Source organism: Erithacus rubecula (assembly GCF_903797595.1).
Source record: "Erithacus rubecula genome assembly, chromosome: 13".
In the NCBI taxonomy this organism is placed as follows: Eukaryota; Metazoa; Chordata; class Aves; order Passeriformes; family Muscicapidae; genus Erithacus; species Erithacus rubecula.
The window spans coordinates 8,964,791-8,989,292 of record NC_136665.1 but is presented as its reverse complement, the minus strand read 5'-3'; the positions used below and the strand labels follow the sequence as shown (position 1 = coordinate 8,989,292).

General features: G+C 52.0%; 1 long non-coding RNA gene across 2 annotated transcripts; it reads right to left on the bottom strand.

Annotated features, from left to right (window-relative positions):
- Window positions 1-21,018: 21,018 nt before the first annotated feature.
- Window positions 21,019-24,138, bottom strand: LOC306807438. Of its 2 annotated transcripts, none has more exons than XR_013775722.1 (3): window positions 24,026-24,138; window positions 21,484-21,601; window positions 21,019-21,397 (listed from the first exon to the last, which is right to left on the bottom strand). It is a non-coding gene; the product is annotated as an uncharacterized lncRNA (long non-coding RNA). The 2 variants fall into 2 exon arrangements; XR_013775723.1 differs by having other exon boundaries at window positions 21,484-21,580; window positions 24,026-24,091.
- Window positions 24,139-24,502: the final 364 nt, after the last annotated feature.

Genomic DNA, 24,502 nt, shown 5'->3' with positions numbered 1-24,502 from the left:
TTGCAAGTCCAGAGCTAGCCTAGAGCTGACGTCTGGTTTGTGTTCCCTTGCCACAGGCAGAGGGGATCTGAGGTGACCGTGGGACCCTTCCCCAGTGGGTGGCTGCATGATCCCTCCAGAGGCTGGGAACACTCCCACATGCTCACAGCAGCAGTAGGTTTCCTCAAGCCTCACTCCTCACTGCACTTCTTTGCATTCTTCTTAATTAGCGGGGGAGTAATTCCAGGCTATTTGAGTTACTTGGCATCTCCTGCCTCCTCCACGATCAGCTTCCCTGATACAGTTCATGCCTGTAATAAGATGTCAGCATCGAGTTTAGCTTGGCAAGCCTTTCATTCCCACACTGCTCTTGCCTGCACATGTCCTAGAGCCACTTCCTAAACTTCCAGCCCCCCATCCCATTCAGATCCAGGATGAACCTCCAGCTAGCTGTGCTCCCAGACAGACAAGGCAGGCTGATCCTTTGGCTGCATGGCAGTCCAGGTGACCCCACAACACTTCTTGAGAGCATTTGCCCCTGAGCAATGGCATGAGGCCAACATAAGGAGCTTTAGATGCAGGAGTCACTGCAATAGCAACTCAACCCTCCTCCTCCTCGCCAAGGAAAAGGAGATGCATTTAAGCCAGTGAGGATCCGCTCCTGCAGGCTGTTTCTCCTGCTGCCAAAAGCATTCGCAAAACAAATAGGCAACAAACCTTCTGATTCCACCAACACCTTCCTCTCCCTTGTGTACACTGTGTGTATATACACATATGTACAAGTAAGTGCCAGACTGACAGTTTAAAAGAACAAGCACTTCCTGTTATTTACTAAACTGGTACAATACAGGAAGCAGCAGAGTAAGCTTCTCCCTCTTGCGCTATCAAATCCACAATCCAGAGGACACACCTTTAAGTACAAAGCTAATGCATTTTCATTTTTTTTCTCCCTTGCTGAGGACCTAAGAATTGAATCTTTTACAGGAAGCAGTGGACTGTTATAATGTTCCTTAATTCAGTATTATTCTTACCATGTGAGAGTTGCAAAATTTCATTTATATGAAAACTGGGACTCTGAATCAAATAATTATAAACCTCCCAAAATTCAACCACTTCTCACAAACCCAGTTTCAACCCAATAAAATGTTCTGCATATTCCTCACCAACAATCTTAATCCCATGCTTTGTTCACATGATGTGGTCTGTGCCATTTTTATGTGCCTGTGGTAGCTCAAATTAATGCACATGGTTCTAGTTATTATTTACTTGCGAAACATTTCATCAGAGGATGTGTCTGATTCAGGACTGAAAAAGCTAGGCCACTAAAGGAGGATAATGCTTAATGAAGGAGCAGGGAAACGTCATGCTTTAAAGGTGCCTTGCATGGAAATAGATTCCATGCTCTATCCTCAGTCCTCCCAAAATAGTAATTATGAGAATGGAGATAGGAAAAGAAGGATAGTAATGGCTTGTTGTTTTTTTCTGTCATGGGGCAGCAGCAAAGCCAGCCCAGCCCAGCCATTCAGTCTTCCTCTGGGCAGCTCTTTCTGTTACTTTCTATTACTCCTGAGCAATTACATATTGATGGATGGGTCATGTAAGAAAAACACAACTGAATTTTGTTTACTGGAGAGAAACACAGCTCTGCAATTTCTCAAGAGCTGGGATGGAGAGCTGACAGCTGCTGCTACACCAGGCAGGGTGTGAGGGATTGCAGGTGAAGGATCAGTGCTTTCCTGAAAAAGGCTGGAATGGGTTTTCTCTGCCCTAAGTTCCTTTCAGCTGATCTGACCAGATCTAGGAACCACAGGCAAAAACCATGTGTAATTTATGGTTTAAGGTTTAATTTGTTGGCTGTGCTTCAGGGAAGTGACTGAGTGTCACAGCCCAGCTGCCTGTGCTTATTGGGTTTCTGCAGGAGTCTGAACTGGCTGTTTGTGCCCACGTCCTGCTGCAGCCTGCTCTGCTGCCTGGGGAAGAGGAAGGAGTGCAATCAGAAAAGAGGGCAGCAACAAAGAGCTGCCTCTTAGCCAGTGACACATGCAAACCTGGCCCGACACAAGAGATCTTCAGCCTCTTCAGAGAGCAAGGACTCTTGAGAGACCCACTGCCAAATCCACTCCTGTGGGTTCAGATGAGATCCCTAGCCTTAGAAAGCTTGTCTTGCTCATCTGCCATTCAGCACTCTGGAAACAGTGTCCATGGGCTGCTAACAGAGATCTGGCTCAGTCTCCTGCCAACAAAATGCCAGTTACAGCTGTGCCCCCTCACTACCCTCCCTTCACCAGTCCTGTCTGCCCAGGCTGTAACTCTCCAGTGGGACTCCTACCTAGTGATCTGCTGTCACGGCAGAATTCATGTGCTATTGTAGGATGAAACCACTTGCCAAAAAACACATGAAAAGAACAATACAGAGATAGTAAGTTCCCAAATGTTAGGAGGGGCCAGAGGGTTTTTTCCATACAATCTTTTCTAAGTTTTCCTGCTGGGCAAGGCAAAGCCTTTAAATGTACAGACAGGACCCCAGCTCCTGGTGGGCACTGGTAACACTGGAGGTACACAGCCATGCCCACCCTGGCACTGTGATATCACCCACACATGATCTTCCAGCACTACTGAGAGGCTGTACTGGGATTCTGTCAGGCTGGTGAGCTGTGTTTGGGGAGCAGAGTGAAAACCCAAATACACAAAGGTTTGGATCAGCTCCTTACTCCTGCCTTCCATGTGCCGCAGTGACCCATGGGCGACCATCCCAGCTGCAGCTGAAGGCAGACAGACCCAGCAGTTTCAGTTTCCTCTTGTGCTCCTAGGCTGCAGCAGCCCTGTCCCTCAGTGCCTGATCTCCTGCAGCTTCACTGGCTGATTCTCTCCTTCTGAGCCTCCCTTAGGCACTCCTTGGTGAACAAGTCCTTCTGCTCCTTTTTCCATCCCAAGAGCCAGGCAGTGGTACAAGGGTCATTCCAGCAGGCTGGACTAATTATCTCCATTTGTATTATTATTTGTGGAATTTGATATGTTTGTCATGGGGGTTATCTGGTTTCAGGCCAGATCCTTGTGTCTGGGATTGTGTTTTCTGCTCCAGGCTTTGGCCAGAGACCCCAGTCTTGGTTGGGGCACCCAGGCCTCGCCCCACAGCACTGCTCTCTGCCCTCTGTATGGTCACAATTTCATGATTTTGCCTTCAGCAAAACAGGTCCACCTCCCCAGCATGCACAGTAGGATGACTAAGAGCTGAAACTCCTCCATTTGGGCAACTTCCCAAGCTGGGTGATACTGGACTTTGGCTGGTATTCCTGACACACGCCCCACCACACCTACCCACCTGGTACTGCCGAAATGTCACCAGCACTGCTCAGTGCAGCACAGCAGTGCAGACTATTTTGGGCAGGGTTAAGTTAATTCAGATATAAATATCAACCAAAATAAGCTTGTCCTTCAGTTGCTTTAAACCTGCTACCCCTGGCCTTTGAATGCCACTTTCACTTCAGCAGCAACTTTGCACAGCCTGGTTTTGCCCAGAGATCCACCACAAATCCTGCTCTCACTTTTGTGGGATCAGGGTGGGTCTCAGCAGATTTTTTGGGAGGTGTCTGCAGGCAAAAGAAGGTCAAAAGCTTTGTCTCAGCAGCTGCAGACATCCCTTAGTGACTCCCTCAGGTAAAGAACTCCTTAAAACTTCTAATCCCCATTCAACAGACTTAATGCTTGCAAGATTTTGCACCAGTAAGTCAAATGAGAGAAGTAAGAGCTGGCAGAAATAGCAATTGAGAGAGGACTGTCTGTATTTCACACATCACAGGGCACCTTTTTTGCAGCAAGGAAGAACTTCTGATGCCTCACTCAGTCCATCTTGCTGCAGATGGGCCAGATGTTGTCTGCAATACCTCCTTCCTTACAGCAATCAAGTGTGTCTCCTGCTTATGACAGCACAGACTCACCAGCAGCTTTGTCCCCTGCCTGCCAAGCCTGCAGAAACCAAATAACCTCAGGCTCAGGCTGCAGATGTTCCAGCAGTAACGCCCCACTGCAGGAACCAAAGCCTCCTTCCTTTTCCCTTTCACCCTTCAGTGTGCCCCCAGAGGGAGTCCCCCCACTGCTGTCACATTTTATCTCATGTGGAGGAGCTTGGATGTGGATTTCCTCCTGTTCCTTCCCTTTGCCTGCTCCTCCTGTTGGCTTTTTCCCTGAGCAGTCATGCACATTACTGCAGCCATCAGGAGGAAATGATGCTGTTGAAGTCAGCACATAACCCCATGTACCTTTTAGCTTTGCAGATAAGCATTTTCATCCCACCTTGAAGGGGAAAACTCTGCCAGGATGTCCTAAACAAGGAGGTCTAGCTCATATGAAAATAAACCTAAATCTCATTAGTCATGGAAGAGCAAAATCCTTCCCTTCAATGGATTTGTTCCCCCTGAAGAGCTGATGGTGCAGAAGGCAGAGCCCACAGTACTGCAGGGCAGGCTGGCAGTGGCTGTGAGCTCTGGGACTGCTTGGGGCAACGGAGGGAAGCTCAGCTCCAAGTCATGGCACCATGAAGAGTGGGCTGAACTACTGCAGATTCCACAGTCAGTTCATGGGGGCTTCCCAAAACAGATTGCTTCACACACTAGCAGACCAGTCCCAAAAAAACACTGTAATGTGTGTGTCCATGGCTGTGCCTTGCACCCTCCTGCCCCTTGCTGAAGGCTCTCAGTCCTTCCCTACCACCCAGCTATGGCTTACTCCAGCAGCTTTCCCCACCAGCTCCCCATGGATAAGAATGCAAACCAGAAGACACACATGAGGGTTGGGAAGGATGGGGATGAGCAGAGTTGTCTCCCTGCTGGGATGAACATGCCCCATCAGGTCCACCAGGGAGCTGGCAGCAGCAAGTGCTGCTGGCCCATCACCCCTGCAGCAGCAGCACTCCAGGCAATGCCAAGTGCATAGACTGAATCAGCACTGATTGGAAATGTAATTTCTTGTGAATTCAGTCCTCTCATCTAGCCCTTCCCTGCAGCTTCTCCTGCTGCTTCAGGAGCTCTTCCTCAAGCTAATTTTAGTACCTGGTTACATCACTGCCAGTGCCTGCTGCTTTGAAACAGGCAGGGCTGCAAACACTCAGGCATCAGCAACCGTGAGCTGTAAGGTTGTGAGGATGGGAGCTGCATCCCTCAGCCAGCCAGGCTGCACTAGGCAGCTGCTGCATCGTGTCCCTCGTGCACTTAATTGTGTCCAGCAGGGAAGGGGAGCACCCTGCCCTGAGAGCCCCCGCTTCCCTCGGGACCAGGGGATGCTTTCTGACAGCACTGCCATTGCCTAGCTGTGCAATGCCAAGCAAGTTAATTAATCCTCTGTACTTCTCCTCTTTCCAAAGAGAGCATTTATGCTGACCTACTTCTTATAGAGAAATTTGCAAAGGGTTTCAATGCCCATCATGAGCAAGTGGCACCAAAAGCCTTATTTCACCAGCTGTTCACGGAACCCAGACCGCTGCCAAGCCAAAACAAGAACATTATGGCTTTGGAGCAGGTAAAAGAGAGAGCTGCTATTGCAGGGATGTCATGATTTCTACCCTGGCAACTTGCTCTTGCTTTTGGGTGAGAGCAGTTCACGTGCTGACCAGCCACGTGTAAGGGTGACTCAGTGAGGTGGCACAAGCAGCCACGTGGCGAAGAGGAAGCTTCACCTGGCAGAGAAGACACGGGGGTCCTGACAGCCCCTGGGTGGACAGCTGTGGGCAGCTTGCCCAGGGCAAGTGTTACAGGCCTGGGCCAGCAAGGAGGAGCAGGGGTTCTCCTTCTAGCTCTCAACATGCCAGAGATGCTGCAAATGCTTGGCGTGCCTTCCCAGGCATGCTGATGCTGTCTCCATGTGCACCAGCACCTCTGGGGTCCTGCAGGGGCTGCCTGAGCCACAATGGGTTTTAACCTCTCTCCTCCCCACCTCTCCATCTCCCTGGACTCCCAGAACTTCCTTGGTAGCCAGCTACAGAAATCTGTGCCAAAGCCATTAGCAGAAATTATAAAATAAGGGGCTTCAAGCACTAAGCCCCCTTACTCAGGGGTATCCTGTCCCTAAAGTCACCCTCTGCCCTCCTCCTGCATTCCAGCTGGCCAAAATCCCTCTCTCAGAAACATCTGGCCAGAACAAAGGCTGGAGCTCTTAAGGAGGAAATTCTGAGTTAAATTCCTTCCTCCCGAGTCATTCATAGAAGGGAACAGCATGTTCTCCTAGAACAGAGATGACATCTTGCTGGCCTCCTGCTGCTCTCCAGCTGCCTGTCACCACGGGGTTTGAGGCTCTCCCAGTGAGGCAGCAGGAGGGCTGGGCCACTGGAGGGTATATCCTGGTGCCTCTGCCTGGGGAAGGGCTGGCAGAGGGCTGCATTGTCAGTGGCATGGGGCAAAAACCTCACCAGAAAATCTTAACATCACCCAAAAGGGAGACACTGTAGGAGGTCATCGGAGAATTGCAAAGATCCTCTCCATCTCCCAAAGGAAAAAGAGTAACAGGAGATTACAGATTATGTGTGTACATAAAGCAATTATCACAAATTCATAGAATAATAGAATATCACCGGGAAAGGGACACACAAGGATCACTGAGTCCAACTCCTGATCCTGCACAGGACAACTCCAGAAAGTCACACCGTGTGCCTGAGAGCATTGGGCACATTGTGATCCCTGGCAGCTTTGGTGCCAATACCACTTTGCTGGGGATCCTGTTCCAGTGCCCAGCCATCCTCTGGCTGAAGAGCCTTTTCTTAATATCCAACCTAAACCTCACCTGACACAGTTCCATGCCATTCCCTTGGGTTCTGTCACTGATCATCATGAGATGAGACCAGTGCCTGCCCCTCTGCTTCCCCTCAAGAGGAAGCTATGATCATGATAAAGTCTCCCTAGTCTCATCTTGTTATTAGTGGGGGCTTAATAATCAAACCCAGAATTAAGCAGAAGAACTGGAGCTTCATGCAGTGCAAAACCACAGCATATGAAGGCTGTGAGCCCCATCCCAATTTATACCAAGCTCCTCTGCAGGAATACTGAAATAGTTAAAGCAGCCCAAGGAAGCTGTTAGTTCTGAATTTACACTGAGCTGCTTAAAAAGTAAACACAGTGTAAGGGCGTGCAGGCTTGCCAGCAGCTGTCACTGACCTCAAAATCAAAGATGCTGTGGGCTGATCCAAAGTAGGGCAGGCTTCAGAAGCTGAGTGAGCGCAGCAGCCGTGCTGGAATGTGAGCTGTGTCTGGCATGGAGCAGGGCAGCTGCCCCCCTTCCTAGGCCAATCTGTCCGATGGGTCATGGAGAAGATGAAGTTTTCTGAAAAAAATATTCATGATGATCGTCTCTCATCTCAGAGATGAGGCAAATTCTGCCCTGATCTGGGCAATCTGTGCAGGGATTATTGAACTAAACCATATCTGGGCCAAGGTTAATGAAAGAGCCTGCAAAATCCTCCTGGCTGCTGTGTTTTGGTTCCCTCATTGCAAGCAGCTTGGCTCTGAGCCACTGGGGAGGCACAAGGCTGGTGGCCTGCACACGTGCTGGGAGCCACAGGGAGCTGAAGGGGCTGGCACTGGTTTTCCCATCCTTGGGAAGTTGAAAGAGGCTCACTTCATGCTTGCTTGTGAAGCCTGTGGCACACCTCTGCTGACAACTGGCAGGGATTGTTGTCACCTCTTATCATTGTCACCCCACAGGAACACAGTTTGTGTGGCTCAGCCAGGGCTGAGCAGCTCCAGTCCTATTTGCCCTATCCCCAGGCTTTTGGAGTATAGCTTGTGCCACCCTGCCATGGTTGGTGCCACAGGAGCAATCCACAGTCAGTCAACATCACAGACAGCACCTGTGTCACCTGCAGGTACCATCCAGGAGAGTTTTCCTTAACCCCCTGCCAAGTCCCAAATCCTGCATCTCTACTTGGGCAGCTTCAAGGCAGCCTCACTCTTGAGGGCTGCCCTGGGGAGGATGGGAAAACACACTCAACCTCTTTTGACCCTTATTTTAGGTGAACAGAGAAGTTCTTCAAAGTGTGAATGTGTGGTTCTTCATTTTCTTGTTTTTCTTATCACTGAGGGCTTTGGAAAGGGCAAAGTGGGGACATCACAACATGAGTTTACACATCCCTGCCCTGACAGATTCCTTATTACTGGAGCAGGTTCCAGCATCTCAGTTAAAACCAGTAAGTCTGCAACCATCAATGCAAAGCAAAACTAGGAACAATGGCACAGCAGTCATAAGGGCAATAAGGTTTTCTGTTCCTTCCAGCTTGAGGCTGCCCAGATCCTGCTGCCTAAATCTGCTGGGAAACCCAGGCTGTCCAGTCCCAGCCTCTTCCCCAGGGCCCTGACCAGGGCGCTTCCCTCCCAGTGCCAGCACCTCAATAAATACTGATTGCTCCCATTAAATTTCTCTCACACTGGCTGGTGACGCCAGCCCTGCTGGCAAGTGATCAATTCCCTATTACTGAGTCATGCAAATTCATCAAAAATCACCCCAGATCCATAGAGACAGGCTCCTCCAAGTGTCATAGGAGGTTCGAGGCAGAACTTCAGTGGTTGCCCATGGCCTGGAGTCGCAGCACCATTCTTGGTACCATCAGTTATCTACTCCCATCCTTCATGGCAGGTCCATGAGGAGCTACTGCAGCTGAGATAAACAGAGCCCATACCCCATCTTTTGTGTCTTCAACATCCTCCCCTCAATAAGGCACAATTATCTGTTTACTTAAGAGCAAGGGTAATTAACCACCCAAATGGTGGCCAAGGAATGCAAGAGTCACAATAGTCTCTATTATGGAACACATCCACTTAATGGAGATCATTGTTCTTCCTGGTCTTAAAAACCTGGCAGCACACCCCAGAACTTTCACCCACTGTGACTGGCATCAAAAACCCACAGGGAGCTGGTATCCCTCAAGGACAGCACTGGGAAACAAGGCTAGCTGGTCCACACTCTCTGTGGCAAGACCAGAGTAGGGCAAAGCCAATATTCTGTTCAACAAAGGAATCAATGCTCAAGGTTTCCCAACCCGGAAGATCACTGTGCTAATTTGAATGCCATAAATATCAGCTGCAATTTAACCCCGCCTGCATGCAGCTGATAGTAATTTCTCAATAAAAAGCTGACTTCACTGAGCCTCTGCCTGGAGCTGCACCACCAAGCCCTGCAGAGACTGCTATCAAGCAAACATCTCTGGCACCACAGTGCTCACTGCCAAGGTCAGCTCAATCCCTGCCATCATTTTCAGTGTCCTTAACTTCCCAGGTGTGGATTTGTATGGAACAAGGAAGCCAAAGGCCCCATAATCTCTGCTGACTCTGCCATCCTATCAGAGCTGCGAGCTTTCCTCATCCTGCTCCCCACCTCACAACCATGCTGAGGATATTTATGTCACTGGGCCACACTTGTGAGATGCTGGTGGTGTCATTGAGCAGCATTTGGCGGACACAGCAGCCACCTGTGTTTACCCATTCCTGTCTCGTGCTTGGCACACACATGATTACAGCTTTCGGTTTGAGCCGCCCGTCTATTTATATCAAACGCCTTTGAGCAATGTGCTGACGCTTCCTGGGAGTGTTGCTGTGCCAGGCCAGCCAGCCTGGCACCTCCTCGTCAGAGATGGCTGCAGGGTGACTTGGTGCACCTACACAGCAAAAAAAGCTCCTGTGATGGTCTTCCTGCCATCCATGACACACTTACCAGACTCTGAAACCACGCTCAGGAAATCTGCTGGATTCTGCTAATACGCAACTGAAGCGTGGGACACAAAGTGACTGCATTGCCTCTCCACATGGATCTGCTGTGCTGCCCAGCTGCTCTCAGCTACTGTGGAGCAAGGTCACGGCCTGAGCAGTTCTGCTCTGCAGTTCCAGGATACTGGGATCCAGGCAGTGGGGTCTGGCACAAAGCAACATGATTTTGGGGTCAGCACTTGGAGGACAGAAGAGATGTGAGTGAGCATCAGAAAGGGATGCTGTGATGAGATTTGGTCAGAGGCACCCTCAGAGCTATTGCCATCAAAAATAAGAGGAGGAGACAGCCCCAGAGAAGCTCACCCACCCACTCCCAATCCCAGACCATAACAAAATGTTGCACAACCGTGCCGGGAGGCTCTCTGCTGACATCATGCCTGGGCAAGAAATGGTAAGAGCTGGGCACATGTAATCAGGAGCAAACCCTATTTATAGCACCATATAATAAGCTACATCTGAGAGAGAAGATGAAAGGGAAGATGAGTCAACAGGGTAAACAGGAATGAACTTTCCTCCTAGCGGGGCAGTCAGTTTGTGTAATGAGAGACATTACTGGGAGAACTCTGCCCAGCAGCGTTACTTCCAGGAGATAAAGGCTGACAGCCACATCCTGCTCAGGACACATCCAACTCCCACAGAAGCAGCCCTCAATGCACCCTTGGGAGAGAGGCAGGGGCTGGGAGGACCCAGCTATTCAGTTATGGTTCTTTAGCTTCATTCTGCTTATCAGCTCCTGACATTCTCCTTTCTGGAAGTAGGGAGAAACTACATCCCCTGACTAGCCCTGCCCCATGCATCCATGCCATTTGCAATGTTCCTGTGGGGATTCTGTCCTCATCCAGCCATCAAGAACTCACACAAGGAGATGGGACATCTCAGGAGGACCCCATCTCAGAAGAGGGGATGTCTGCCCTAATGCAGCATAACCAAGGTTATCTCCAGAGGAAAGCGATCCTGATGTTGGCCGGTGAACCAGCCATGTGCTCCAGTGAAGCAGGAGTTAACTATTGGCCAGGGTCTCCTTGGACACAGCCCTTGGGACCAAGTCCCCTGGACAGCTCAGCAAGCAGCCCCTGCCCAGCCCAGTCACTCATGCAGCCAGAGGCTCAAATGATCTATTTTTAGCCTCCTCACTCAGCCTTTCATTCCAAAGCCACCCATGAGAAACATTTCCATTTTATCATGAAAACAACTCTGCTGCAAAAATAAATTATGATGACATCAAAGTGCTAAAATAAAAGGGGAAAAGAAAGGCCTCCTTACACCGGGGAGCAAGGAGAGCAGAGCACCCCTCTGCTTCTTCCAGCAGGATGGACACACAGCCATCTCCTGAAGTGCTTTCAGGACAAAATAACAGTGTAGCAAAGCAGAAAAGCACCTTAAAATGAGGAGAGCTGCAGGATGTGTGGATACACTGGCATGGATGCAATGAGCTTCCACAGGGCAGATGGATCTCCCTCCAGCCTGGGGTGGCTGTGCATGGATTTCACCAGGCTGCATCCCAAGGGTAAAGTCTGGCTGCACATCGCCCCCACTCTGGGTCCCCAACAACTAATGAGCACCAGCCCTTGGGTCCTTGCACCTTTCCAGGTCATGAGGAAGATGCTGCAGTTGATGCCAGGACTTTTGCTAACCCGTGGCATTGGGAATGCAATGTTTCTGGGCTGTAAAAATATCTGTAGGCATGCTGGGATGTGGGCAGCCAGTGCTGCCATCCTGTTGCTGTGCCAGCTAACAGCATGTGCCACCTCCTTCACTGGGCAAAAATGGGAACACTGAGCATGGGCTGATGCTGGGGTCACCCCAAGCTCTCAAACTGGAATGCTGGGGGATGTCCTGGAGATCCTCTGTGTTCTTTTCCCATGCCTGAAACCCCAAGCAGCTGCTGCTGCACCACAAACAGCCATACCACACATGCCAGTCCAGGCCCCAACAGCTGCCCGTGCCAAGCACAGGGCAGGCAGCAGAGATGCCCTTCTGCCCTCACAACAGCCACAGACAGCACAGCCCTTAAATGAGGGCAGGCGATGAGCTAAGAGCCTGACCTCCATTTGACACCACGGTGGGTGAAACCCAAACCTCAACCCACAGTGTCCATTACCTAATTAATGGGTTATAATATGCCTGAGGAAATAAACCTTTCCCAGGGCAGTGGCAAGGGCTCTTGCAGGGGAGAGGAGGCAACCCCACATGAATATTCTCTTGTATACACAGCTGGGCAAGAACAAGTTCTGGGTTGAATTGTGCTGGTTTCAGCAATTCAAAGCCTTCAGCTCTCTGCAGAAACTGCAGGGAAAGAAATCCCTAGAGGAGCAAGGCCCACTGCCTGGGCCCCCAGGACATAAACCACCACCCTCACAGCACCCAGGGCACAGCAGGGAGGGGGAACAGACAAAACTGACTGTTAACCACCAATGTTCTGGGGACAAACCACAGAGAAGTCACCTCCCTGGGCTGGTGACGCACAGAGCAAAACCCAAGCCCTGTGTCCCAGCACACTCACAACTCCTCCCAGCGTGGGGTCCTGCATGCCCTGAGCTGAGCAGGGACCATTTAATTGTGGTATATGATACATCCCACTGTGCTGATGCAGAGAGGCAATAGAGTGCCACACAGGCTCATGATCCCAACAGATGTGACATCACCTCCCTGCTGTGCAGCTCAGTGGGGACCAGGCTGTGCTTGCTTCTCTCAGGGCAACTTGAGTCAAACACATAATGATTTTCCAGGAAAAATCCCTGCAATGCTCCCCCTCCACAGCAATCTGATGCTACAGCCAGCCAATGGCTTCTCACAGGAACATACCTGCGCCAGGGTCAGCCAGGTAGGGCCGAGCCACTTATTTTTGGAAAATGTTGCAAATTTGCTGGGATGGGAAGGGAATGCCGAATTACCCTGGCTCCCTCCTTCCCCCTGCCCCACCTCTGTGCATCAGGGCTGGCACCCCTCAACTCCCTGCTCCTGTTAGCAATTAACTGTACTTACTGGAAGGTCATTCCTCAGTCCAGTTTCTCAAAGAAATGCCCTTGGGGAAAATGCCCATGTGTCATATTACTAACGATGACATCAGCCTACATTCACCCAGAGGAGTAGGCTGTGGTGACACAGGCATGGGCAGCCTTGAAAAATGTCTGTCTATGATGAGACTGGTGAGGCACTGCTGCAGCTTGGCTGGTACATCTGCACAACTCTCCTGCAGTCCTCTACTTCAGGACTGTGCCAAAGAGAAAGTGAGAAACTGCCTTGGTTTTACTCTCTGTGCATTAAACAGACTTGCTCTCTGGTTATTTTAAGAAGCTGGCATGGCCAGATGTACATGTGCTTTCTTTGAAGACCTGTGCCAGCAGCCCCCAGAGCCATCCAGCCCTGTCATTAGCAGAGGTGCAGATCTGGGGGTTGTGGGTAGTTCTGTTTGCTTTGGGTCTTGTGCATGCTCCTGTATTCCTTCGTATCTGCTCCTGCAGCTCCAGCTGGACGCTTAACAGGGTGCAGCTCAACCAGCTACCCCTGAGGTTCTGACATTCCCCTTTGCTCCAGTTTCAGATAATTTCAGACTATACTGGCTAAAAATACAGACAAGTAATTAATCTCTTTCTGAGAGGCGGGACATTCCACACTCCACAGAAAACAGGTGAGGACGTGAAGCCAAACCATACCAACATAAAAAAACCTGAGCAAGTAAGGTCTGACTGACAGGTCCTGACTGGCAAACACAGGGCTGAAGTTCCCCCCTCCCAAGACACGTCCTCTGTAGCTCAAAACCCTTTCACCAGATGGACCCCTGTCCCTGAACAGCCAAGGCTCCACCATTAACTCAGAAACAATTTCTAGTGCTTGATGACATGAGGCTCCTGTGGCCCTTGGTGCTGGTACTGTGGCGTCCCAGCTGACTGTCATGTTATTTAAGTGCTGACCTCAGACACAAAGTTTTAGTTGCTTTAGACCACAGGAAAGCTGCAATGGGGCTGGAGCTGAGCAAGATCAAGCACCATACTTAATGGAGAATGTCCCAGCAGCCACACAGGAGCAGCCTCAGAAAACCTGCAGGCTGGTTCCCCATCCCTGTCGTGCCCCAGCAGGCTCGATGGGGTCCCATCTTCCTCAACACACTGCAGAGGCTTCTGTCAGTGATTTGCAGCTCCGGGGAGTCCCTCGGTCCCGGCAGAGCTGGCGCTGGGGGCATTCCCCAGGTGCCCCTCAGAGCATTTGGAAAGTTGCCAGAGCAGGTTTGCAGCTCAGGACAGCCCGTGCTGTGCCCGTGCTGTGCACGGATGTCGCGCATTCCTCCCGCTGCCCCAACACATCGCAGGCTCATTAAAGCAGCTGGTTTCGTATCCGGCTCCCTGCGGTCACACCTCCGTGGGCGGGTGCCAGCGGCACGGTGACACGCCAGAGGCCTTTCACAGCCATGTGGTGACGTTCAGCACCAATCGGAGGTGACACTTTGTGCCACCTCACCTGGCACACGGGGAGCCGGAGCCGCCTCCGCTGCAGCCCGGCTGCTGCTCTGCAGCACGCAGCAGCGCTGCCCAGCTCGGGGCTGCCCTGCCTGCCGGGGCACACAAAACTGCAGCACAAACACAGCCGCAGGGGATTCCTGCACCCGGACCTTTCCACAGCATGTCTGCTGCCAGGTCAGGGGCATCACCGCCCCACATCCCCCTGCAGCCTTTGCAAGGCAGTCCCCAGGGCGTGCCGACCCCCAAATTACTCTGCTGACACGTTACCAGTGCCAGCATCCCCGCTGGGGATAGCAAGAGTCACACAGGTATCATGAGAGCGGTGGGAGGTAACACTTCCCTCCCTGTAGTTCTGGTCACACGCATCAGTTTTGGGCGGTCTGTGTGTCTCCCCACACGGCCCATTTGGGTCCCAAGCCTCAGTCCCGAGCACGGAGGGCAGACACAAAACCCCCTGTACAGCACACAGGCTGATCCCCTCCCTGCAAGCACCCCAGCCCTGCCCACCCAGGATGCAGGCTGGACCTGGCTGCTGGCGCTGTGCTCAGCACACAGTGAATTATCTGTTATTGCACAATGTTGGAGCACGGCGGGTTTCCTCCCTCCTGCTGCCCTGGAGCTCACCCCTCCCTCCCAGGCTGTCCCAGCTCCTCCAGCCCCAGCTCACTGGCGTCCCTGGCTCTATTTTAGCGCACGAGACCAGTTGTTTCCCTGTCAGACGTCCATGTTTTTATTTAACTCCCTTTCAGCTTCCCAAATTAGCACGGACAGGCTCCTGCAGTGTTTGCCTTGGAAGAAGATGCGTTGCCACAAATTATTTTTGATTCAAGTAAACAAAACCTCTCCTCTCTTTTTTAACGTGGTCCTCTTTGATGTTGGTGGTTAATTTCAGTGCTCAGAGGGAAGCACAAGGGCACTGGCTGGGACCCAGCACTGGGAACACCGTGGGCTCCCTGCCCTGCCACTTCTGCAAAGCCAGCAAAGTCCCAGCCCTTCTGCAAAGGGCTGCTTGTGAGCCTGAGCCCCAAAACACCCCAAGCTATAGGATCACTCCAACTGCAGCACCTCTGGTTTCCAAACCTGCTGGCCAGTGGCACAGCGGCTGGTGCAGTCCCAGCCTGCTCTGCCCCTCCTGCATTGCTGCTGCATATGCCTGCTGGTGCCAGGACAAGGGCCAGGCTCCCCCTGGCACACTGCAGATCCCTGCATCATTTCCCTCACCCAGCATGGCACCACAGGCATTTCCCACTCTGGAACAGCTGGGGAGAGAGACAGGTGGGCAGACATGTGGCTGCCACTGCCATCAGGCATCACCCAGCCAGGCCAGAGGAAACCACTCCTTGGAGCTGGTGTGAAATGTGCCAGCTTGAGACCACTGCCCAGTGATGTGTGTGAGGACACATGGCCATGCTGTGAGGGAACAGCACCCACTCCCAGCAGGTACATGCAGTTGCAAAAGAAGGGATTTGCCCCAGTTTGGCTGTTCCAATCCGTTAAGCCAAAAGATTAATCAGTGTAACAATTTCTTCCTAACCTGAAGGAAACAGCACCAAATTCCCAAGTAGTTGATCACCCTCTTCACTGACCCACACAGCCCTACCATATTCCCCTCAGACAGTTTCTTTTGCTGCCTCCAACCCAAAACCCCCCTGAACTTACAGCTGGGAGAACACACAATTCTCTGGGGATAGGGAAGATTGGTGAGACCATGGGCAGGAGGAGGCTGGGTAGGACCCACACAGGAACCCCTCCAGGCCAGGCCCTGCAGCTGTAACAGTGCCAGAGCATTTTCGGGTAACACGTTGGGCAAGGCCCCATGTCAGAGAGGACACATGGCGCAGTGTTTATCCAGCTATTCCTGGGACTTGTTTTGCAATGGGACAGAGTCTCTGCAGCCATTGGCACACAGCTACCTTGAGGGCACAGCCCTTTTCAGCGTGGCCAGCGTGGTGGGGCCAAAGCAGCAGCTTTGCAGCCTGGTGCAGAGACCCCTCTCCCAGTGGGGTCAGTGGGGACAGTGCCCCCACTGTGCTCCATATCCTGCAACCCACCTCGGCATATGCGTGGCTATTTATAGCTGGGACTGATGTTGATTTGGATCAAGTGGAAGATAACAAGGTTATTTTTAGGTTTATCTCTCAGCTTGTGAAGGGAAATAGGCTTTGCTGGCTCAGACAGGCGCTGCCCAACCTGTTGAGGCACAGTCAGGTTCTGGGACAAGTGACCCCAATGGCAGGGTTGGAGAAGGGACAGACTCTGGATATAATGAGGGCACAGAGGACTCAGGAGAAGAGGCCTTGATGCCCTGGTCTCCACTGTGCCACCCTGCCTGCCACCTTTATCCAGGGAGCAGCAGCACAGGCACCCCACAGCTCCAGAACCTCAGGTCCCAAAAAAAAAAAACCAGACCCCACCATGTCTGTGCCCCTCGAGCCCCTCTATCCCTCCTGACAGGGTGGGCAGGTGCCCTAAGGAATCCTGTTCCTCCCACATGGCCATCCCCTCACTGGAGGGAGTACATTACAGTACAGTACATCAGCACTGCACATACTTTGGGAAGGAGGTTTCAAACCAAGAGCTCCAGCTTGGCACCGTCCAACTGCCAAAACAGTTCTTTAATTACAGAGTCCTGACACTGGGCTGAGAGGCATCTAAAAATGTCAAAAATACCAACCCATCCTGCAAGGCAGTATTTAGCAGAGAGAGTCACCAAAAAAAATACAAAGCAACAGCAAGGGAGGCTTTTTTCATTGGGAAACTCATGGAGTCACCATGTTCTCCTCTAAAATGCTCCAGTAAAACCATAGCTTTGGATGGGGGGCAGACAGCTTCTCTATGGCTGCATATTCCCTTTGCTTCAGCTCCCTGCATGAATCCTGGGGGCACAGGGTCCCAGCAGGACAGGGTCTGGGAGAAGGGAGATGATGCCAAAGGTCAGGCCAGACTCATCCCACAGGGTGCCAGTGCCTGTAATATCTGTGTATCGTGTATTTGCTTTTAGATTTTATATTTCCTTTCTGATTATGCAGAGGTGGTGATGTAACTGGGTTTGGCCAGATCTGAAATGATTTCAGCAACAACTATCTCAGCTGTCTCATATGCCACCAGCCCTACAGCTGAGACAGGGTAAAGCAGGGGGCAGTTGCAAATAAAGTTTCAAGAAGGCATTTTCTGGGCAATTGTAACACCACATGGTGCCAGTCAGCCCAGCCTGTGGCAACAGAATTGCTCTGCAAGTGCTTGGAGAGGTTTAATGGTCAAAATTAGGTCATGCTGAAGGCACACTGGCAGGGCTGCAGGGGAATGGGTGTCCAGCACTGTGTCTTGGGTGTTGTCAAGGGGCCTGGAATTACTTTGGGGCAGACTCCTGAAGGACATGGTGGTCATTAAGGATGGGAGGTGGCGCAGAGCCTGGAAATGGGGAACCAGCTCCCACTGGTGACAAAGCTGGAAGAGTCATTTCAGCTGCAGCAGCGGTCCCAGGAGACTGATCCCCACCCCCGATGACTCAATCCTACACAAACTGCTTCGGATTTCCCCAAAAGAGCTCTGAGAACCTCATTGCTGCTGGTATTTGGGAGGGAAACAGGGAGGCCCTGCTCTCACCACCCACCAACCTTTGTCCCTCCACAAAGGGAAGGGGACAGGACACCAGAGCTCCTCAGCACAGGGACAGGCATGAGTGTGGTGGGACCAAGCTTTGACCACAAACATGCTGCAGAGGAACACCAGTGTCACATCCATCCCTGCAGCCTGGGACTCAAGGGCACATCCCAGGAGAGATTCTGGCTGTGGTTCAGCTTTTGATTTATGGCAGCTTTTATCAAGAAATCTTGCTGTGCTCTTTATAATGGGGAAGACACAGATAGGACTGTGCAAAGGTTCTTGCCACTCTTTCAGTCCCTCCCAGCACCACCATTGAGAGGCTGGCACTGCCCAGGGCTGCTCTCACACTCGCCTCCCTAAGGGTTTGTGCTCTCCAGAGCAGTGTGATGCTCCCATCCCAGCAGCTGGCTGATGCCACTGCAGTAGTTTGCTCCCTTTCCTGGGGATCCCTCAGTTTCTTGAGGCAACATGAATAACTCCAGCTGAACCCACTGGCACAGTCAATAACCTTCCAGTTTATAGGAGCGACTCACAGCCCCAGTGCTGACACCCAGGGTTTTAAACACCTGGTCCTGCCTGTGCAGCCCTGAGCAGGCAGCAGGGTGGTGCCTGGGCACATTGCCTGTCAGCCCCTGGTGGCCTTTTGCCCACCAGCTTCTCCCGGTCATCAGGACAAGATATCAGGCTCCCTGCTTCCCTGCCTGGCACAGGATTGCACTGGGAGGTCTGGAACTGACCCTGAGCTGATCTTTGGCAGGCACTTCGCTCACTCAATTAAAGGCAAACCCAGAGAGAGCAGTGTCCCAGGGTTGTGATGAAGTCAAGTGATGAGTGTTTGGTTTGTGGCGTGCCCGGCACGAGGGCACAGTAACCTTGCTGCTGGGGACCCTAGAGATGACCTAAATAACAGCAAAAAAAGCTTTTTGCAGGCAGCTACTCACTGCCTCATCTGATCCAGCCATGGGCACCTCCCAGGAGCTGCCTTTCAGTGGTGGAAAGGGCTGGAGGCAGTGAGAGGAGAGCACTCCTTCCCCATGGCACCCACCCAAGAGCAAGAGGCCAAGGAGAGCACCTGACCCTCACAGCCCCCAGTGCCAGCCATAGACAGGTGCCTCTCTGCAGCTGGTGAAGCCTCCAGCTCTTGGTGCCCAGCTTGTGGAGATGGGGAGAAGGTTTCCCTGCACCCCACTGGTGACAGAGCACACCAGCCCAGGGATGGCACACATGCCAATGGCATCATGAGCATGTGGGCTTCATCCCTCAAGGACCAGGATGCCAGGCTCCTGCCAGCATTAGCAGCCTCTCCAGGGGTTGTTTTCCCAAATGCTGCTCATGCCCTGATGCCCTCTGAACCACGGACGCATGTCAGCCATGAATCTCTTGCCCTGGCCCCTGGATTTTGCAACTTCTCCCTGCTTTCCCCCTACACATCACAAACAGCTTCACCTCAGGAGCCTCAATGCCCATACCCTACAGCTCTGTACCTGCTCTGGGAGCCACAAGCAGAAACACAGTGAAATCAAGGGTACACACAGAGAAAATGTCTGAAATCCAGTAAATATGGGGCTTGCTAGAAAGATGCTGGTTAGAGCACAGTGCTGTGCCTTATTTCTGTGCCCAGTTTCATCCCAGGACCAGTGGGGAGGGGACCAAAGTGGAAGTGGGGAGTAGAGAAGTGGCTATTTGGCACATTCCAGAGCAGAGCAGAGCTCACATCCCAGTTCTCAGTTCTGTCTAGCCAGGAGCCTGAAGCCCCACAGCAGGGCTCACATGGTGCTCTACACAAGTGGGATGAGATCAGCTGTCCCTTGTCTCCAGCACAAGGTCTGGAGCAGAGGGGTGTTAGTACCCAAAGCCCAGGGCCCTGCGTGTGTAGTGGATGGATGAGTGGGCTCATTCAGCCTCACCCTGGGCTGAACTATTACATAAGAAACACGTGCAGGCTGCCAGGCAAAACTAAATTCTGAACCAGAATGCCAGCTCCAGAGCCAGTGGGACTGGGAAGCTGTGCTCAGGGAAAGGCAGGGCTGGGCAGGTGAGGGCAGCTGGGGTGGGCACAGGGAGCTCCTGGGGCAGGACATGGCACTTCAGGGCAGGCTAGGCAAGGTTCGTGCCCCCTCTCAGCCTGTACTATTTAAATTCCTTGTTTGTGAAAGCAAGACTCAAAACAAGCAAATAAATATTAACTGAAAAAACAAAAGCCTTGACAAATCTCCCAAAAATTCTCTACGTGGGCTGTGCAGCAGTTGCACAACAGGAAGAAGCTGTTGATCCCATTTCTGTGTGCTGGCGCCGCACTGGCCTCCACCCAGAGCCTGCTCGGGCTTCAAACACAGCTAAGCAAAGTCAGGACTGAGGCAGAGAGCACTGCCAGGTGACCAGGACAGGTGTGCCTCCCTCTAACTCGACCCAGGTTGGCAGCTGCTGAGCACTGCAGGAAAATTGCCACTGCTCTCTGGTTGCTCAGATAGGAGCTGTTGGCAGGGGAGTGGATTCTGAAGAGAGATGCAGGGAGGAGAGGAGAATGCTGCAGGGGCTCCGCTGAGCCCCGTGGGATGGAAGGCCTGACATCATTTCTCCAGGGACAAAGAGGGTAGATACATCACCCCCACCTGCTCCAGCCCCCTAGAATGGGATGCTTGAACTGACAGTAGTCCCAGCAGTGGTCTGGCCCAGCACCACCTCGTTTTTCTCTTTCACATCCCTCACATCACCCACCTCTGAGCCAGAGCCCAAGACCAACAGTGAGCTAGTGACAGCATCCCCAGGAGCACAGAGGGGTTTGCTTGCAGGCCAAATTGAGGCTCTTGCAAAACAGGTTAATTATTTAACTCCTTGCAGGAGTCACTTGGCCTTAAACTTCAAAGTCTGATTGTCTTATGGAAGGAGAGAATTTGACCCCAAGAGCACAAAGTCCCAAGCATGAGAGAGGAATGCTGGGCTTTGCCCTTGGATGGCTAACACATGGCTTGGGGACAGAAGCAGGACCCAGCTCCCACAGCCAGAGACCAGACCCTGCTGGCACATCAGCCCCAGGCAAAGCTGGACCCCTCTGGGTGCAGTTTGGAGCAGGGGTGCAGCATCACGGCTCTCTCTGCTCCCCTAAGTGCTGCAGCAGCTCCCCATGCTGGTCCCTTGCTGCCACCTGGTGCCACCTCACCACAACTGCTCGGGAACTGGGATGTTGAAATTTGGGGCCCACAGGCACAAAAGCACCTGTGAGGTCCCCATTCTCTCCACGGTCCCAAGCAGCCCCATGTCCTCCAGCCTTCACCTGGATCTGCAAACAAGCCAATGACCACTCCTGCCTACAGGGTCAAAGGCAGGACTTCAAATATTTCCCAACTTCATGGACACCACCAAGGGTTATTTACGTTAAAGCAAATATATTCCAGGCATTGAATCTGGTCCCCCTTGCATCCCTGAACAGCTTGGGAACGGATGTACAAGCACCTAGAAATGGTCAGGCTGGTCAATAACAAGAATTAGTCATGTTACTCCAAATCAATTTTCTTTTGCAATACGGCAACAGGCCCCAGAAGCAGAGAGTGCAGCAAGGACTGTATTTCTTTAGTAGGGTTTTTGTTCAGCAACATTTTGTCATTCCCTCTGGAAAAATAAAGAAACTCAATATTTAACTCAGCACACAAGATGGCTGCAAAACACGCAGCAAAATTCTTTTTTTCATTAGTTACCTGTGGTTCCCTGTGGAAGGGGAGGAGATAGTGGGAGATTCTCCACAGCTCCATCAGTGGCTCAGCTGAGACTGCCCCAAGGGGATGTGCTGGAGGGCTGTGGTAGAATACAGATGATCTTGGCAAATAGACAAAAAAAAAAAAAAAATAGAGGTGGGCGAAGAAGGATGTAGTTTTGGAAAGGCTTATGCAGTATTCTGCTTCCAGGTATTAAAAACCAGTGTGCAAAAGCAGGTTGGGGATCAAGGTTGCTGGAAAGGGTGACTCATAGGCTGAGCCACCTCATTTGGGGTGGTGGAGGGGTTGTTTATTTATTTTAAACCAAACTAGCTGGGGTGTTTGCCCTTAAAACACTGTCACAAGATACCCACTGTTTGAACCCAGCGAAGCGTAAGCCCAGACCTTGTTCCCAGCTGCCTGCATAATCCCTCCAGGTACAGGAGCAGCTGGCAAAGCCTGCAGGGTTTTAATCTGGACACAGGAGGTCTGTGAACATGAAAGAGGGAGCTGCAGGGAGCTGTGAACACTCTGCCAGCATCTGATGGGAACAGGAGAAGTAATAATCTTAAATTTCAACACAGCTTCAAGCTATTCATACTCTGAGCCCATCAGCTCCTGGAGCTGTGGTGGAGTGTCCAAGACCTGTGGGAACATTCAGGGCTCATGCAGAAGATGATCTAGGGCTGGTCTCTGAAGATTTCTCCCAGCTCTACATTACTACAATCCCATGAAATGGCTTTGGAGCAGCATAGGCTGTTCCTCCACTGCACAGGCAGACACTCACCTGGTACTCAAGCTCTCCTGGGCATTCCCAATGTTTGGATAGTGAAGGCAGAGGCCATGGCAGACCTGAGGAAAGCCTCCTCTGCAACTGAATGTGCCTGTCCCTTGAGAAAACTTTGTGTTACCCACCCAGGAATGCAGGTCACCTGCACAGAGGTGAGCCAGAGCCCAGGCCAAGGAACACTGCAAACCCATGGGAAGCACAAATCCCAGAAACTGCTGCCAGAAACCTGCCCACTCCCCCAGCACCTCTGCAGCTTTCCCGGAACACAACACAACAAAATCAATAGAGCAGCGCACCAGGGTGTGGGTCCTGCTCTCCAGAGCAAAACGAAAGTTTCTGGGAAAGAGTGGGGTTCAGAGGGGGGTGAGATGGCACTGCCTGCTGTGTGCCTGGCTCCTGGCAGCTGCCAGAGCCACCTTGTCACAGCACCGTGCTCGTGGCTGTTTGCACCCACCACTGACCTGGATGCTCAGCAGCAAAACAGCTTGCTCAGAAGCAGTATTAGATTTTTTTTCAAGCCAGCCCTATTGTGTTTGAAGCCTCTTTCTAGGATATAGTGCAACAGCCTCAGCAATGTTCATACCTGTCTTCTCTGCACGAAAGGAGGTTTGCTGTCCGTGTCTGGGGCTGCAGGCAGAGGCAGCAGACAGGCAGCGCTGTCAGGCCAGCAGTGCCACGGACAGGTCACTGATACCAGCAGCTCAGAGGGTTTAATGAACAATCCCAAACTGCCCCCAAGAGGCTCCTGTTCAGAAAACAGCCTCCCAGAAGGATAAACAACCAAACCCAAGCCCCCTGCCAGATCCTGTATGTTTTCTCTTGCATTCGCTGTGAGTCTCAGCTAGAGGGTCCTGGCAGGTCACAAGGCAGCCAGAGGCAGCACAGGGAACATGTGTCTCCATCACTGCAGGGACAGGGTTTGGGGCTCTGCAGTGGGTGAGAGCAGCCATGCTCTAGGGCACTGCCATCCAGGCTTCCATGGCAGAAATAATGTGTCTAAGAGGACTGTGACACACATTGGGTCAGGGGAAGGCTCAGCTGAGTGGTGGCCTGATGGAGTGGGGAACACCCACAACAGAGCCCAGACCATAGTGCCAGACCCCCCTGAGCATCCCTCTGCCCTTCAGAGGATGCTCTGTGCAGACCTGTGCTGGTGAAACCCTCTCACCAGGGCAACAAATGTTAACTAATCTGCTTTGCTGGGGAAAAAGGGAGAAAGGTGCTTTTCCACTGCAGACAAGTGGAACAGGTTTCCCTGAATGTTTCAAGGCCATTTTCCCTTTCAGCATCAACTGGCCACATACCAAGTACCCAGGCTGCCACAGCTCTGTCCCTCCTGCTCCCAGTGACACTCCAGGAGCAGGTACCATCACAGGCTTGGATGCTCAGCAGCAAAACAGCTTGCTCAGAGGCAGTATTACATTTATTTCAAGCCAGCCCTATTTTGTTTTGAAGCCTCTTTTCAAGACACAGTGCAACAGCCTTATCAAGACCCACAACAACCAAGGACTTAGCTTTTCCTGAACCTTTACCTCCATGAGCCTCATGGCCCAGCCCCATCCCAGCCCTGGTTTAGCCACATGGGTACAAGGAAAGCAATACTTACACATGGGGCAACAAATCAAAAGTACACCCCCTCCTCCTGGCACACCAGGCTGCTCAGGCTGTGTGCAGGTTCCCTGGGCTTGCCACAACTGGGATCCAGGAGTTTCCTCATGATTCCATCAGTTCTGCCCTCAAGACACAAAAACCCACCAGGAGGAGCTGAAGCCTCTGCTCCTTCCCATAACCAGATGGATGGTGACCAGAGCTCACTGGGGGCTCAGTGCCAAGGGGACAGCAACCAAAACCAAGGGAGGGAGCCTTGTTTGGTGGGGCTTTTCTGGCTGCCAGCAGGAAATGAGGGTTAATAGGAGCAGCAGCCAGGTGTGTTTGCAGGTGCAGGCAGCTTTACATCCCTGCCTCTCCTTTAGGCTCAGCTGCTGTGGGGCCAGTCTGGGCCCCCTCCAACACAGAACTGAGGGTTTTATTGCTGAACTACAAGGGGCTGCAGCATGTGAGGCAGATGCCCTTAACAAACCCAACCTCAGCCCCTACCCTAGGGGGAGAAGCTCCCTCTCACCTCTGTGTGATCATTAATAGGGTCACCTTGGTGCAGGCATCACTGCAGCAGTGGAGCGGTGGCAGGATATGGGCAGGGGGGACCAGAAACCAGGAAGATGCCCCTCAACC